At 37.9% G+C, this 18,731-nt stretch overlaps 1 long non-coding RNA gene across 2 annotated transcripts in view; it reads left to right on the top strand.

The window, feature by feature from the left end:
* The first annotated feature begins 442 nt into the window (after positions 1-442).
* The window catches only part of LOC121935591, a 54,656-nt gene continuing 36,367 nt past the window's right edge, over positions 443-18,731 (top strand). The window contains exons 1-2 of one of the 2 annotated variants that reach the window (XR_006104828.1): positions 443-808; positions 3,481-3,680. This is a non-coding gene — a long non-coding RNA (uncharacterized LOC121935591). Of the gene's footprint in view, positions 809-3,415; positions 3,681-18,731 lie in introns of those variants that run through there. The other variant, XR_006104825.1, reaches the window with a different exon arrangement.

Raw genomic sequence — 18,731 nt, 5'->3', positions numbered from 1 at the left:
TTATGGGATTTAAAAAAATATCTTCTAAATCCAATTGTAGTAAGGGAAACAGTCTCACTTGTGGAGAGGTGTATGGAAAGAAACTCCTTCTGTGTTATGACTTAAACTTTCAATTTAGCTATCTGCCAGCACTAAAGACAATTGATTTACATTTGTTTCATGTAAGAGCAGAGAAGCCGAGGAGGGAATTGGCCTTCAAATAATTACTCTCTCTGCTATGGCTTTCTGCAGAGACCTGTCAAGTAACTGAAGTTTTCACTTCTTTTCCCCCTCAGGAAGGGAAGGGCCCTCTGTGTAATGGCTTCTATCACTGGTACATCTGCAGTATGTTACACCTCACCTGAATAGAAGTGAAAAAGGAAAGCTCTCTCTAGCAGCAGGTCCGATTTACACCACATATCAGAGACCTAGAGAAGTGACTAGTATGAGAGCAACGTGAGGACATGGCAGCCGGAGCTAAGGAGGGTAGTCTGTGTGAAGTTTGCTCTGTTTGCACAGGAGTCAAGTATCAGTCAGTTCTGCTTTCTTTATTCAGGGGGAAAACCTAGTCAACAGTGTAAGGAGATAATCAGCATGGCCTTTCCTTAATATGATTTTTGTTTTGTTTGTAAAAACTCTGGATCTTTACACACCCACCTTATTTTGTGCTTGATCTGAGCATTAAAGCTGATCTGCTCAGATGTTAGGGCAGGGAGGAAAAATAACCTAGACTGCAGTGATGCCTTAGATGTGTGTTCCTAAAGGTGTACCAAAGCCAGCCCAAGTTTTGGATTGTTGTGGGACAATCTTGTGGGTCATGTGTTGAGAGGTAGGTACCAGCAGTCCATTTATCATTTTGCAAAGCTTAGTATCAAAACTGCTTGACATGGTAATAATTCTTGTGAAGTGTGTGTGTGTGGGGGGGGGGGGTGTGTGTGACTGTGAAGACAATTTCAACATTGTATCACCTGATCCTTTGAAATTTTTGATACATTGCAACTTTAAAAAAAAAGTTAGTGAACGACTGGAATCTAAAAAACCAGTTGCATTTGGAGACACTAGAAAAGCATGCTAGAATGTAAGTGAAATGACTTTGTTTATTTTCACAGTCTCCAAGGCAATAAAATGCATTTTGAACAGATCTGTATATAAACAGTGGGAGGGAAAAGGTGATCATTGCATCTTTTTGTAGCATGAGGTACACACACATACACACACACATCTGCCCTGCAAAGAAGGTTGCTGACATTTTAATTTTGTTTATAGGGAAAATGTCTGCTGTTCCACTGATTCATATTTGTTCTGCCTTTTCTTTCTTTCCTCTCCACATTGCTTATCTGAATATATATATGCCTGCCCTTTGCTCAGATTTATGGGTTGGGGCAGTTCTGTGTGTATTTACAGTCTCCTGACCTGAAGACCTGGAGCTGAACAAGCAAAGGAGGAAACCAGGGCCCATTCCATAAACAGAGACAGATAGGAGGGGGAGGAAGGAGGTACTGCTAGCACTTAACATTTTTAACGTCTTGACCAAGTAAAGGAATTAGTGATTAGATTACAGACAAAGAAAAATGAGAAATGGGGTTAAGGATGTTTTGAGAAAATAAGGGATCTCTTTGGGATCTGATATGTATATAGCATCTGTTAACAGAAAACAAATGCCAACATAGTTGTAATAAACTTATTCAAGTTAGGGGGTGTGTGTGTTTTGTTTTGCTTTTTGTAAAGTCAAAGTATGAACAACACTGCAAACATTTCAAAAGAATCTCAGACAAAACTGCATTTTAAGAGCTCGAGAAAGGAAATTATTGGAATGCAGTATCAAATGCAAACTTTTCTTGATTCACTGCAAGTATCCCCTGCTTTCATGTGACTTTTCAGGTGTTTTGTGAATCAAGAGTCAGCTCCAATAAGACAGGCTGAAACAAATCATGGGGGATGTCTTTACGCTGCAGACAATGAGAGCTTTTAAAAGTTGCAACACGTACTCCTAAGGAAATGTAAATTTTTGTTAGCACCTGCACATCATACAAGAAAAGTGTGTCATTAATGGTGATGGACATTTTGGATAAAGCATGAAAGAAAATGACACTCAGTTATTTCAAATAGTCTTGCAGTATAAACAAACTGAGGTGGATCAAAAAGATTATGAGATATTCTATCTATCTATCTATCTATCTATCTGAAATACCAATAAAATTACAGTGGTCTTTTCCATTTTTGCAGATGGTAAGAATGGTGAGATTCTAGTTGCAAATTCCTACCTGTCTGGTATAAAAAGTGCCCTACTTTGTTTAAAGCAAGTGGACTCAATAGTGGCCATCTGTGTCCAAACCCAGATAATCTATCTAGGATTTGCCATATCAGATTTTCTCATCTGCTTCTCACTTGTGACATACTATATGCCTTTAAAATTATACTTTTAAAAACTTGACTGTGGACCAATGTTCCAGGGCAAATGGTTTGCAATGGCGTTGCGCTGTAAACCATACATGGATATCAAAAACAGGTTATATTATGGACAAGGATTGGAGGATTTAAAAACAACAGTATTGTTTATATTAGCACAAAACTGAGATGGGCCAAATTAAGGCAATTAATAGGAAGGACAGGATATGTAAAAAAGCTTCCTCACTGGGATTTTTAAAGTATATATTTTAAGGGGCTCTCTACTTGATGCATGGCCTGCTGCAGATTCAGTCCAGGAAGGCTTTGCCTGTGAAAATTTAGGGGGCAATTGCTTGGCTTTTATTCTGCTGTATTGTCTGTGCTGATCTCCATTTGCCAACCACACTGTTCCCCCCCCCCCAATTTCATATGGTACAGCCCATAGCAACCGTACGTTGGGATGCATCCATTTTGAACAGAGGGCTATCTCTATATGGCGGCGGCTGGGGGAGGGAGGCACCACAGAAAACATTGAGATGAATTACTCTATTTTATGAGCCATAAAAGTTTTATTCATCTTGACACTGAAACAGGTTTAGGCAGCGAGTTGACACGCCTTAAATAAATAAATGGAATTAATTCCCCCAGCTCTTGAAACAATAGAAGCATGCCTGTACTACTGAGAGCTGTCCCAATTGTTTCCTGTTGCTGCATGATATTGATATTATTTGTGTGTGTGTGTTTTTCTGTGCGGCTTCCTCCGGGGCCTGCTTGATCCACTTCAGATTCTTACCCTGTTTTATGAGAGGTTGAAAAAGGTTCAAGACCTGGTTGTACCACTGCTCCCACCGACAGCTAAGGAACCAGGTTGGCGTCTGGTTTGTCTGTTGTTTTACTGCTGACCTTCAAATCAACTTTCACCCCTGGCCCTGGGAGGCATCTATCATGACAAGAGGCTGTTTAACACAAATGGTGGCCATTTATAGGGGAAGGGAGTCAGAAGATTTCCTCTTTATGAAGAATTTGCTGTTTTGCAGTGTGCGTGTGTGTGCATGTGTGTTTTCGCCCCTCTTTTTTCTTTTCTCCTTTTCTCCTTTCACCCTCTTTTCTCAGCCACCACAGGTGAAATTCCCTCCTTAGCAGCTGGCTTCTGAAATAATGTGAGGGGAGGCCTTAATGAGCTGAAAGCACCCTCAGCTGGAGATAAATATATGCAAATGAGATGCACAAACAAAGGCGCCTGGACAGAGAAATATCTGCAATTCCAGCAAAATGCTGCCTGCAGCTAGAAGATGAACAGCTTTGATAAAATGGTAACAGAAAGCACCTTTTTATCCTCCAGCTTGTTTTACATTGCAATAGACCATTGTCATTGTAACCCATTAGAGCATGCAGAGGTTTCTGCACTGTTTGGAGGCGTGGGCGGAGGGGCTGCTTCAAACACTTGTTTCTAAGACATTCGTGAAATATAATCAGGGCGGATGGAGACATATACAGATACAGATATGTGTCTGGAGAAGGGTCATCGTCTTTTCTTTTCTTTTCTTTTTTGCTTTTCCTTTGTCAAGTTTATGTTACCCGTCTTTGGACGTTGCAGTCGAGCCACTGTTTTGGTTTGTGTGCTTCTCCCGTGAATAAATGTTGCCATGTTAAAGAGGACGGTGTTCCTCTTGACGATTTTATAGACAGAAAAGTCACCGGTTGTCATCTAGTGAAAACCAGCGTTTGGGAGGAGCGGGTGGGAGGATGGAGTGAGCAAAACATTCCTGGAGCAGCACCCAAACAGCCAACATGAATGCAGGCAATCACGCCTCTAAAGCTCATTCAAAGACAAGACATGGAACATGCTGATTTTAATAAGCTTTGGAAGGCATCCTCTTAACTTTTAAAAGTCGCTCTTTTTAATTAAATTGTTTGGGGTTCATATATTGCCTAATACACAGAGTTAAACACGTTACCAAATGTGTACATGCAAATATTACAGATATAAGACAGGGCTTGCAGTTAAGATTTCTGGGTTTTCACAGCAGGAAGCATATAGAAAATTTTTACAGAGAAATTTCCAGGTAGCATGATAACTTTCCACAGTAACAAACCATGCAACATTTCATTTTTGTTACCTGTATTTAAAAACATGGCATTTTTATTCTGGATTTTTGTAATTTAAATGTTTCTCCTATATATATTTTAATTCAGAGACAGGTGAGGGAAATGTTCCATGAACCCATGATGTATAAATGTAAAGACATATGTCTTGAAAATTAAACTTGACTTGATTAGATCATTCATTCATTCACAGTTACTGCATCAGCATTTTTGCATCCATGGAATTTAAAAACAAAACTCCCTTTGAGGCATGTATACAAAATCTGAATGTTTACAGTTGTGACACTACAAGATGATTTAAGTTTGCAGTGTCATTTGTTTGTTTTTTCTATGTGTAGGAGTCTGCTTTATAAATTCATGTCTCTGATGTAGATGAAAATGTACATGCTGTGTTTGTGCCTTTATACAGATATGTATATATACTATTTTAACAGTATACAAATTTCTTTTTGTTAATCATAGTTTCCTTATCTTCAGAGCCTCAAGAGTTAAATGAAACCTGGTTCTATTAAGAAGGATATCTCTTCCCACCCGGCTTTGAAGCAGTGTCTGCGTTATTGCATTCAGTTGCTGTTGTTTAGAAAGGACAAACAGCATCTTAGGCACAGAACAATGAAATTACAGCTGAGATTTAGGTTAGCAAAAGCCGTCTTCCGCAGGCTTTTATGATTCATTATTTCCCATTAAATACAGTATTAGAAGTGTACACCAGATAGCTCATGGTTGCTGCTCTCAGAGCACATTATCTATATTACACAGGCCTGGGGAGCAGAATTAGAAAACTTTTGGGGAATGAGCAATATGTGTTTGCTGATAGAAGTACCATATGGCTCATCTTCATCAATTGCTTTCATTGCGACTCGGATGCTGGAGAAATTAAAGTTTTATTTGATGTGGCACAGCTTAATGAACTGTCTTCTGTTAGGAAAATTGAATATGTTTCCTGTTATTTGAGTGCAGAGCCCTCATGGTTTGGGGTTGATGAGGGATGCATTATGTATTGTTTATTTAGCATTTGGAAAACAAAAGCAAAATGTTGAAGATAAAATTGTTTTGCATCAGAGTTATTTTTCCATATTTTTATCCTTTTGTTTCTTTACATATACACACTTCTTCTTTTTTATTTTTTATTTCATTATTTAATTGGTATACTTTTTGATATGTTCTTTTGATATGAAATCTATATTGAATATTTTGTGTAATCTCAGCATTGCAATTTTAAAAACATATGGTATAACCATTAGTAAGAAGGAAATGTTTCTTATAAGCTTTCTTGCTTAATTTTTGATGGCATCTCCCCTGCCCTCCCCTCCAAGATTTAAAAGGCTTCAGCAATTTGTGTTTAGATATGCTCTCTGTGAATGTAACATGCCAAACTGGGACAAAGGAAAAATCTAGGTGATTGTCCACAAACTATAAAAACATCTGAGCATGCATCTCCGAATTACATTGTTGTAAAGTCATACCAAGTTGTTAACTGTAACACAGTGAAAATTGTATTGTGATGGTGGGGAGAGAGAAAATGTAGATTGTTACCTAATGGTCTCCTTCCGTTTGAGTTAATTAAGTTTCAGCAAAAGAAAACTTAAACTCGGATGAATTTAACATAAAAATGTAAATGTAAGATGGTTAAAATGATGGGAAGCAATCAAATACAAAAGATAACATTTGACATTTGTAGCAAAGTTGTATATTACAGTAGTTAACTTGCTAATTAGCGATTCAACACAGACATGTTTTAATTTGGGGGAGGAAGGGGGAGGTATTTGAATAATTCTGGAAATTTTCCAAGGCGTTCCACAGTCAGCTTTGATCAAAGAAGAGGAATCCCCCTCTCCTAAAGCTTTTCTGCACTTCTATCTCAGCCATAAATAAACAAACATCTCTCTCTCTCTCTCTCTCTCTCGCTCACTCGCTTTCTCTCTCTTTTACTTTAAGATAAGCCAAAATGTTTCACTTGCCATATTTAGACTGCTTTTGACATAAAAAGCAGTTTGTCATTTACATTGTCTGATCTTTTTTTTTTTTTAATCTGGCAGAGGCTTTTGTTCAGCAAATTTCCTTTGGATTATAAATAGTATCTCTTATTGGTGGAGTTCATATTATCATTTGCAGTACTTTAACCAAAGCTGGTTGGTGCCACTGAGAAAAACTCTGCCATGGACATGAAGAAAAAGTGAAGATGAGCAGCGCCTTTGTCTTTTTGCTCAGTGATTGTCGAGCAACTGCAGGAAATTACAGATGAACCTGCCTTGGAGAATCAGTGGCAAAAATACAACCCTTCTTTGTTTTCCATTCTGCACTTGTCCTCTTTAAACAGTTCCCACTGCATTTTCACACAATAGAAATAAACTAAATTACTCTTTTTAAAAAGCAGGACACATGCAGTCACTTCTGAAGACACCAAAGTTTGTTTTAAAGCAGTGGCATTTAATGTTGCAAAAAGTGAAGATTTTATGAAACCTAGCTCCATGACAGGCACCTCCTTTGAGGAGCACCATTATACATTGTTATCAGCGTGGTGTAATTTGACTGTTGACAGAGTATCTGTGGCAGTGAGAATGAAAGCAGTTAGAAGTGTGTCGGATTGTAATCAAGAAGGTGCTTAGCTGTGCAACGCTGCATCTTGAGCAGATTTGAATCAACATTGCCTTGAGGGGACACGCACATACCAAAAAAAAAAAGTCCATTAATTTTTAGTGAGAAAATTAGAGTGGCACTTGATGAAGTGAAATTTGACATGCGTTAATTGCTCCACAGCTCTTCTAATTAGAGATTTTCAAATTCTTTCACTCCTGTCAAAGTGATGCCACATTGTCTTAGTGGACAAAGAGCAAAATTGCAAATTTGTTGGACCAACATGGAATAATGAGATTCTCTTTTATAGTGTACAAGCGTATATACTTTTACCTGGGAGTAGGTCCCTCTGAAGTCAGGAGGATTTACTCCTAATTTAATTTGCATGCAATTGTACTGGTGCCTGGGTCTGGTTTGGTTTTTAATGTTGGCATTTTCATTTCTGGTGAAGTGTGTTACCTGCTTACCATAAAAGACAGTAACTGAAAGGAAAGCAGCATTTTGTTCCGATATTTCACAATAAGCACAGGTTTCAGTTCTTACTATCAAACTTGAAATCACAAGGAGAAATATCACATGCCTAATTTTTAAATATGCATTTTTTTTATTCTAATCCACATTCAATAAAGTTGAACTGCTTGTGTTTAAACTAGCATTTTCCCAGTGAATTTAATGGGACGGAAAGGGATATAAATCCAAGCCCTCCATTTCACTGTGGATCTGATCAGGCAGCCAGTAGCTCATGTTCAGGCACGTGGCTTCTTCAATTAGATTTTGTTTGTAATAAAACAATAGGAAAGCGCACAAATGCACTGATTCCTATTGATGCTTTTTTAATGTTGTGCAGTGATGAGTCACACCAGAACAAAGTGAAATTCTGCTTTTCTCTCAATGTGAAATACAAGTGTGCTAAACCATTATTTTAATATTCTATGAAACAGTAAATATATATCCGTTTTAGCCCAACCTGGTTTTTTTTAACATTTCTGCTCTTTTGTAGCCCAAGCACCCTTTCTTAATTCATTAACATATTGAATTTTTTTTTTCAATTTTCCATTTTCGTGCAATAACAATATTAATGTCGGGGCCAGGACTTGATTGGAGCTAAATTACTTGTTACCTGCTGGCATTTATTTATATGGCATTGAATTATAACGCTTTGTTATTGTCAAGCCTTGGGCGAATTGTTTATGACACCAGTAATAGGAGTAATTGTTATTGTTGAAATTACCTGTCAGCTACCCATAGCAGTGGCCCTTGTCCCACTGACAAATAGTGACAGGGGAGAGGGATCCTCCACGCGTCCTCCTGATGACTTCTCCTCTGATAATAAGGAGTGCAGGGCCTCTGATAATTTGCCTGTCACTGTTGAGTGTGGCTTAGAGAGAGTTGGCCAAATTGTTGTCATTCACTTTGACAAAGACAGCAAAATGCTCTGGAGCAGGAGGGAGGTTTATCAAAATAAATGAAATTGCTTACACATCCTTTGTTTGGATTCCACCCTCTTTCTCACACACATGTGTGAGTGTGTCTGTGCTTGCACACACACTCCATTGGCTTTATATGAGAGTAATAAAATTGCAATACATTCCTCATCATGCCGGTACCCCAGGCCCAGAAAGAGGCTTCTGCAACTTGCTGTCTGCTAAATGAGAAATACTCTCAAAAGGCAAATCCATCCCCAATTGTTAGTTAAACTGAACGCAGTAATTATGAGTAAAATGGGCCGTTGTTTTAAACCAGCTGGGTTTTTGTTATTTCTCTTCTTGCATGTTGCTGTGTGTCTGTTTTATTCCATGCACCTCCTGTTTTGTTTTTTTAAAGCCTCTTGTCAAATTCTCTAAGAGAGATTCCAGCTTTTAGCTTGGAAATTTCAATAAAGCTTTGTCCCTGGGTCTTTAAGTAACGGCGTGTGCCTCGGAATCTGAGACTCTTACAAGACCCATGTGATGGTTGTGCCGAAATTAGGATGTCCTCCGGAGAAAAGACTTTAGCATCTTAATAAGCAAAGAATGTTTCCAGTCATAGGGGATTGGTAATCGCAAGGCACACGAAGAGGCAGAGCAGCTTTGGATGGTAGTGAGGACCTGAGGTTTTCTTCCATTCCCTGCCTGAATGCCTGTGACCTGATGGAGGGGGGGGGGCAGTCGTACCTGTCAGAGATTTCTTAGCCAATGGCAATATGCCCTTTACTAAGATGCTTTCTGATTTTTTCCCTGTCACACTGTGCAGTTTATAGCTGCCAGAGCTGATCATATCATTAGGATGTTCCAAGCAGGATATCCTTATAAACTCCCTCTTGGTCCAGTTGAAGAGATTAGGGTGAAATGGCTGATTACTTGTTTTAACCCATCATTTGGTGTAATAGCAATAATTACCTGCATCTTGCTCTCCATCAGCCGGCCAAGATCAAGTCGCTGAGCACCTTCGGTTTTGCCTCAAGCACTCAGCGGCCCTTAAACTTGTCATTATCTGATGAGGAAAAGACTCTCAACAAGTCGCTGTTGCATAATTTTTATTGGCTTTAACAATGTGGTTTTGTGGATGTAAATATCTACAGATGAGCGCAAACTGTGCACAGCTGAGTCAGGCATTTGTTTACATGGATGATTCTGTCTTCTGTATAGAAATTAGGTTTGAGTACGCAGGGAATTTGTGGGTGTGGTACTAATCTAGTTTGCCTGGTTCAAATGAGAGTAAAACACAAGGAAGCCTGATCCACAACCCAGTTAAGCTTCCCTTCTTAGATTTTATATAATCCCATTTGAATTAAAGAGGACAGCTACAGGAACGGGAATGTTATACATGTCAATTAACTGTTTATAGGATTTTAGTGAGAAAAAGGACTAAATCCATCCAAATCCAAGAATCACCAGGCTGCCTGCTGGACACAATACAAAAGGGGGGAAATGCCAAAATGGCCAGGTACTTCAATTTTACCATTACATTTAGCACAGTATTTTAAAACTGAACAGCTATATTTGTAGTTGCTTGGAAAACTAGACAGCTACTGTGATGCAGAATGTTATTTCAACTAATGAAACATTTTACATTTCTAATAAAAACATCTTTTTAAAAAATAACTTCCTAATTATTACAGTTTGGAAAGAAAAATAACCATTAACAAAGCATTGATAAAGAGGTTATTTGCATAATAAATTGACTCAGGTGCCTCATGGATAATATATATTACAAATGTAGCATGTTTTGGTGGATTTTTTTAAAAAATACCCAGTATTTGTGAAATGTGGCTCCAAGGCGGGGAAAATACAATGAAAAGATAGGATTAAAAAACAGCATACTTATTTCTACTATTTGGTGTCTTTTATTTGGTTAGATTGCCCATGGATCGGAGTCTTGTTTTTGTTTTTCCCCCTAAAAATCACAGTCTATAATGGATGCCTTTCCTCAGTTCTGTCCTGAATTCATAACTGTTTTTCCTCCTCTTTTCTCTTCCCTCGCTACTGCCTTTCCCCCCCTGCCTCCTCCCAAGTGTTGGCTCATTCACAAGCTAAGCTATATATAAAAATGCGAGGCGGTTTAAATGCACACTTCCAAACAAAACCAAAAAAGAAGCACCCGGCTTTGTGTATGACTGTGTTTTACTAAGTGAATGACAACAACCCCATTCCTTTTTTCTTCCATGTAAGATTTTGTAATCATCCATTATTGTCAAGGGGAACTGGATGAATCACTTTTACTGTTCTAAATAAGGCAATGTAATGTTAAGGAAAATGTCAGAAATAAATCTCGCTGGATTAAAATAACATTTCTGCATCGCGTCAGCCCCAATGGCCATGCTTAATTTTTTGTGTGCATAATTTGGTAAGCTATTCTGTGCCTAATGTTCAACACATAAACAAACAGCAATTAATATTAAATGTTTAAGCTTTCTGTGACTGATTACATCCAGTAAGAATTCTTTTTTTCCCCTCTTAATCTTATATTATCCTTCAGGATAAATTTTTGTTATAGTCTATAAATAAAAATACAAATTATAAAAAATAACTCATAAAAGAAACTTTATATAATTTAATGTGAACAGCTGAAGGGGGTAGAAACAAATGATGTCAAAGTACACATATACACACACACACTTACTCCTCTGTATTTTTTTTTTTAAATAAACTGGATTAACTGTACTTAGAACAACAGATAAAGAGCATATTTTTTGTTCATGGAAAGCATTCTTGAGGATTTGTACAACCATTTCCATGCAGTTGTGCTTTTGGAACACATTTTCATATTCTTGGAGGTTTAGCAATAAACACATGCAGCTACCAATATATTGAATAAGATGTTCATAAATAATAAAAAAAATAGAAATACATTAAGAAGTTATTTTTTCCTCTTTATGTCTCCATGTTAAGAACACCTGCTGTGCCTCTAACTTCTGATTTGTTGTCACTTATATGTTTTATAAAAGTTTTCCAAATCATCAGGCTTGCAAAATTATAAATAATGTTGAAAATCAAACGGCAGACAAAAAAAAAAGGGACAGTTTACTCTTCTAGGTGAAAAGGGACTAGATTTCAGTGGGTATTTCTTCCTTGCCCAACCCCCCAAAAATGAGGTTAAAAAGGAGAAAGAAAAAATTTAGACAAATTTGCCTCTTAACCTTTAAAGATTTTCTGCCTATTCCTGTATGTCCTTTATTGCATTAATTTTTTATTTAAATTACACCATTAACTGGATATGAATTTATCAAGAATACATATATTGATTTATAAAACAGTATCATTAATTACTATAATAGCTAGATGTAGCTGGTATTACAAAGCCATTTAAAGGTTTTTAATATAACTTGGACATACATAGATAGATAGGCATTATGGACAAGCCTACAATTTAAACTGGCTACCAGCAGTTAATGAAATCCTTGATTTATATTCTGCTTGTGAGATTGATTAGGTTGTTGCTTTGTGGAACTATTTACTTTGTGTCATTTTTCAAAGCAAATCTCAATTTAAAAAAAAAACAAATAAAATATCAAGTCCATTCACTAAACAGATTTTGGCTTTGGTGTTTTAAATGTTGCTAATAATTTATTATATGAGTTTTGATATGTGTCATACTCAATCCATGGTTAGTGTTCTCCCAGAGGAATCCTGCTTGGGAATGTAGAATTTCACAAACTGAAACAAACCTGATTTTTGGGATCTGAAATAGTGTCATATAACTTTTACAAAGAACAAAATTCAGAAGTGGCACCTCTTTTCTAAGATACACAAAGGAATAGATATAATTTCAGGCTATGGAGGGGAAATGGGATTTACACCTAATACTGTGTAACAAGCAACTAAGTGTGAATGTTTTGATTTAAAATATATCCAGAGAGAGAGAAGAAGGTACACATGTGGAATGATATAAACAAGGCAGACGTATCTGACTTTCAAATTACTGACACAGGAAAAGATTTACATCATTTTGGTTTTGTTTTGTTTTGTTTTTGAGATGCCTGATCTCTCGAGTCTGTCTTTCTATGGCACATTCCTTTCTGGGAATGTATGCTGCTGATATACTGTGTTTTTGCTAGACAGACCTAAAGGCTATCTGAGAAGGTTAGCTTCAACTGATGAGTTTAACAATTGTAGGTGCATCCTTTAGAGTTAGCCAATAGGGTGTTTTAAGGCCAGACTAAGCATTAACCATTCTTATACTATTTGTTTTCCTTACTGGCATTTAATATTTCCAAAAGTGAGATTTGTTTGCTTAAATGTATGTAAAACCAAATTGAAAGGATTCAGCTAGCACACTGCTTCTTTCTTTCTACCTTACAATCATCTTGACTGAGAGAGGTGCCTTGAGCATTTTAACAGTATAACTATCTTTCTGTTCAGGAGCAGCACAGCCTAAATTTTGTTGTTTCCAAATAAATAGTTCTTGAATGAAATACAGCCTTTTATGATTTTTCTATTGTTATTTTACTGCTCTGTGGCTGCCACTGGTGTTTTAAAGTTTCTTGTGTGATAATTGAAACTAAACATTGTATAGTGTAATAAGTTTTTCAGAAATAGGTCTGACTGCATAATTCCTTTGAAACAGTTGTGGATCTCCACAAGTGCTGTAATTTAAAGAAAACCATTGTGGTCATTGGGAATAGTTGGTACTCACTAAGTATTAAGCCCATGAGAGCCAGTGTGGTATAGTGGTTTGAGTGTTGGACTAAGTCTCTGGGAGATCAGGGTTCAAATACTCTATAAGCAATGAAAACTCACTGGGCGACTTTGGGCAAGTCACATTCTCTCATCCTCGGAGAAATAAATTTAACCAAGAGAATCTTAGGGCTTGAAGACACATAGCAACAACAACACATGACAAGGGTAAAGCATGCATTTATCAGGAGAGGACTTCCAAGCCCATCTCTGATGGATGCTCATACCTCCTTAACAGGTTAGAAAACCTTTCACCCTCCAGCTGTGTGAGATTTTATCTCCCAGAAGCTCTAGCCAGTATAGTCAAATATAATTCAAAATATATTGTGGGGGTGAGGGATGGCAAAGGTTTATACCCCTTCTCTCCAATTACTGGAGATTGTAGATAAAGTTAAATTACATTTGAGTCAGGTTAAAACCACATTGCATTGTGACCTTGCTGTGTAGTGCCGACTGTCAAGTGCAGTCTCATCCTCTATGGCCTTAAGCCTTTGGTAAAGCCTCTGCTAAGTATAAAAGGCCTTTGAGTTTCCATTCATCTCCACAATACTTTGAGGAATCTAACAGGCTCTTGGCATCTGCATGGGCCTGACTTTGGATTTTGCAATTCTGGAATTGTGCATATATGCAGAATGCTAAGTCCAAGGTGGCAGGGTTCTTTCCTTGGTACAGCTGGCCAGGCAGTGGATAATATGGTTTCAGTGTAATGGTAGGGGGTTCCCTCTATGTCCAGAACCCAGGATCTGCATTGTTGATGGGCTTGGAGTAGCTCTATATCTTGGCTCTTGCATATACATAAGCACAGTGCAGGGGATGGGTCATAAAAATAGCACTGCATCCAAGTTACATAGTTTCTGCAGTTCACATTTATTTCCTTGAACTAGAGAAAAGAAGAGAAGCCTTTGCCCCTCCCAATGTTTTTGATTATTTTTATCTATTACAGGTTGGCTGGAAGTTCTGCAAGCTGCAGTCCAAAGACTTTTGGGGGGCTACAGATTCCCCACGGCTACACTGGAACATTGAGCATTGTACAGCATCCAGTGACAAGAAATAAATGACAGGCTTCTGTTACAGAAAAGCCAGTCACTCATCTCTAAACTAAAGGAGCCAAACCCAGATACTACAAGGTCTATCTGACATATGAAAATACTAATCAGCAACCTAGTGGTGTGATAAATTCCCTTCCTAGATGCAAGAGAGAGAAACTCATTTAATCCCAATTCTTGTAGTATTCTGTCAGACACGGAACATGAGATGATTAGAGAAACATGTGTGGCTGAGGTGACAATGGAAGAAAAGTGTGAAGACTTCTCATTCTTACTCTTTCAATTATTCATTACCTATTCTTACTGTTATTGGAGATTTTGGCTCTTGATTTCTGTTTTAAAGTCATTTTGGTTTACTTGTTATTCCTTTTACAGTACCATACACTAAACATAGGAAGGCATGGTATAAAAACATCTAGGAATTTTTTTTTTAAGAAAAAAATGTTTAGTCAAATGAGTGAATTCCTGCCTTTACAATTAGTTCTAAATCAATGAGATGGCAGGTATAAACTAGAAAGTTCAGATGAAATTTTTAAAAGGGTGATTTGGATTAAATGGATTTTCTGGATAATTTTTAAACCTAGTCCAGCTTTCTATTCACAGTGGGAAGCCCATGAATCCCACAGCACCCTCTCATTCATGCTCCCCAGCAAACGAGATACAGAGACACTACCTCAGGTACTAGACTATCCATCATAACTAATAGCCACTGATTGCTCCCTAAATTTGTCCAGTCCCACTTTAAGGCCACCTAATTGGCAGCCATCATTATTGCTTGTGATAGCGAACTCCATGCAGTCTAAATACCCTAAAAGTGATAGATCCCATCTGATCATGGAAGCTAAGCAGGGTCATTCCTGATTAGCACCTGGACTGGAGACTGCCAATGAATACCAGGTCCTGCAGACTATATAAATATTTCAGAGTAAGGAACTGACAAAACCACCTCTGAGTATTGCTTCCCTAAGAAAGTTCAGTGAAATTCATGGGGTCACCATAAGCAAGGTGACTTCAAGACGCATACACACACATACACACTGAGAGAGAGAGAGAGAGAGAGAGAGAGAGAGAGAGATGACATACTGTGGAGAAGTATTTATTTTTGCCTGCCTTGAATCACTCAGTATTTCTCTTCAGGGGCTGACCCTGGGTAATGGCATGATAAGAAAGGGAACAATGGTTTCTCCATTACAATTTCTTACAAGTGTGCATAATTTTATACAGTGGGTCCTTGTTATCTACTGGGATTTGGTTCCAGGATCCGCCATGGATAACAAAATCCGTGGATGCTCAAGTCTCATTAAATACAATGGCATAGTATAATGGTGTCCCTTATATAAAATAGAAAAAAAATCAAGGCTTGCTATTTGAAATTTATACTTTGGGGGAATATTTTCAAGCCGTGGATGCTTGAATCTGTGGATAAAAAAATCTATGGATAAGAGGGGTGACTGTACAACTCTTCCATACCTTACCTTACTCATCTTTTTTAAAGCTAAACATCCTCAGACATTGCTACCATCATCACTTTTCTTCTCCTGTAAGATTTTTAAACATCTTTTGCCTGTTGAAGAAGCCAGTGGAACTTGCTTAATGCTTGCATAATGTGTTTGGTACATTTTGTTTAGCCAACAAAGGTATTTCTGCTTTGCGAATATTGTTGTCTTTGGCTTCATGGCCAACATGGCTACCCCTAAATATGTATCCTCAAACATTGTAACCTTTCCTCATAGAGAAGTTGCTTCAGTCCCTTGAAAATTTCAGTTGCCTTTTTCTGCAAATGCAACGAACATTGGCAATGATTCCTCTGTGATCATGACAGGCAGAAGAATTGCCGTCGTAATCGTACAAGTTGCATCTGACTACTATTGGCTGGAGAGCACAATTCACACTCCCATTTCTCTTCATAATTCCTTAGGTGGGTAGTGGCTGGAAGAAATCATGATGTGTAAAAAAAACCACCCTCTTGTATGTGTGAACTGTTTTCCATTAGGTTGCCCTGATAAAGACAATATGCATTTTTACATCAGGTGTCTATTTAAATACCAAAAGCTCTGACTGGATGTGTTCAAAACCTGTGGCACTGACCACAGCTACCTGATGGTATATTTAGGGAGGCTGCAAGTAACAGCCGATAAACATTTGCATTCCCCCGATCGCTTTTCTCCCTCTTGTCTCTCACCTTGGTTTCTTTTCCCTGTTCGTGACCTGCACTTTTTTTCTGGATCAGATACAGGCAAGTTGAGAGGTAATAAGAACCAGATGGACATAGTGCAGAAATTGCCCAAATGTGTATGAGAATGTGGGGAGCTGTCAGGCATGGAGAGAGGCTGGAATTTTTCAGCAATAAAATGGGATTTATCACCCACTCTACCACAGTCATTGCCGACAACCGTTTACCTTGACAGAAATCCCATTCCAATAGGCCACTCTGATGCAGATTTTTTTTTCCCTTTCCAAAGAGTGATGATTGGTATTTGTTCTAAGGCTCAAATGGCCTGCACTAAAGGTGAGGCATTAGGCCAAAGTCCTGTATTCCCTACTGAGGCAAATGAACCTGCTAAAATAAGTTCCTTCCACAAAAGCTGTGTAATTGAAACCAGAGTGGGAGAATTTGATAAATGACTTGACCCTGAAGGAATGTTAAGGTCATAAATTTTCATTGCATTTTCCCCTCTTATTTTTTGTTAATATATTGATTATGTTTAGTATTTGTCTCAGAATTTTTCGAATCGGCCATTGTCCCAGAACCAGGCACAGAGAGTGAAAGGTGGTAGGAAATCAACAATGTTAAAAGGGTTAGACAATATTTATCCTTACATTTTTCCAAGATGGTCCAATACACACATTTGTATAAGGACCATCTATTTACATAAGCTGGGTACATTCATTCACTGGAGCCTGGGGCTCTGGGAGAAGCAATTCAACATTTAATAATAAAAGTAGTGCCTTTAAAATCATAGTGAACATTATGAATGCAATAGACAAGAAAAGTTTGCATATCATTTGTAGGGATCAGAAGGTACTTTGATGCCATCTCAAGAGTGACAACAAATTCATTTTATTTAAAAATGATGTTTCTGAGTATTTGTTGTATAAAGTGCACACATATGTTTTGCATTCTAAAAAGGTATAAGAACAGAATGGTTTCAAAAGAGAGGATAAAAAAGCAGAAGTTCAATTCAGCAGCTTTCTCTACATCTGCCACCATCACTAAAGCTGAAATGACACATACATTCTAACGTAGTTTAATTATCACTCAGACATATTCATTTAAAATTATTCACAAATTAAGCTGCTCTTCATCCAAGTGTCACCTTACCCCCTACATTTACAGTAGTCAGGGACAATTCCCCACTTGCTTACCAAGAATGCTAGCTCTTAACCCTCATTAATTCTATACTTTGGAATAACATGCCCTGTTACTCACCTTTTTTTCTAAGCTAAACATCCTCAGACATTGTAGGCATGTGGCTACCATCATCACTTTACTTCTCCTGTAAGATTATAAAATATATTTTGCCTGTTGAAGAAGCCAGTGAAACTTTGAAAGCTTGCATAATGTGTTTGGTACATTTCTTTTAGCCGATAAAGTAAACGGCCCAGTATTGTCCTGTGACTACCCAGAGGGGATCATACAAATATCATCTTAGTCCATCCCTTTTGCATTTCCTTCAGTATTCCTTTTGCTCCACAAAGTGAAACTGACATGGCTGGAAATAATTTTTGTCTGTATTACATTTGAATTTTTTTTTAAAAGCCTGAAGTATTACTGTGCAGATGCAGACAAGTACATATGCCTAGCTATTGAAGGAAAGAACATCATAATCTCCACACATAATATCACAACACACATGTACACACATATATAGCAGCAAAAGAAAAGGGTGAAATTTTCTCAACATTACTGAAATGCAGATCGCTGTTCCTTAACCTTGTCAGATTTAGCAGTGAGTAGAGAAAGATCAGATGGTTGGCTGTTCAGAAGATTGGGAAGACTGCTAGTTCAAGGCCTGGGTGCCGCATAATGGGGTGAGCTCCTGTCACTAGTCACAGCTTCTGCCAACCTAGCAGTGGGAAGGTAACAGCATTTGGTGCAGTCATGCTAGCCACATGACCACCAAAGGCATCTTCGGCAAAGATGAGCACAGTCAGTTACAACTAGACATTAATGTCAAGGGACTACCTTTACTTTATAGAAAGGGAACCATGGAGGAAATCTACACTGGTGATGCTGACAAGATGTTTTCCTTCCACTTTGGTGATGAAAAAACAAAACCTTTTCCAAATGTGTGCAATTGTAAGGATGGAATAACCACCTACAAATCGAATGCATTTCAGATAGAATGCACTGATTAAACGTCTGATCTAAAAATCTTACCGAAGTGGATTTAGAGCTTTTTGCACACACACACACACACACACACCCCAAAGTGGGAGGAAGGATAAAAAAGGACTTTAAGTGTTATGTCTTAACTGA

This window comes from Sceloporus undulatus, chromosome 1 (assembly GCF_019175285.1).
Source record: "Sceloporus undulatus isolate JIND9_A2432 ecotype Alabama chromosome 1, SceUnd_v1.1, whole genome shotgun sequence".
NCBI classification, from domain to species: domain Eukaryota; kingdom Metazoa; phylum Chordata; class Lepidosauria; order Squamata; family Phrynosomatidae; genus Sceloporus; species Sceloporus undulatus.
This window is presented reverse-complemented; position numbering and strand designations above follow the sequence as displayed.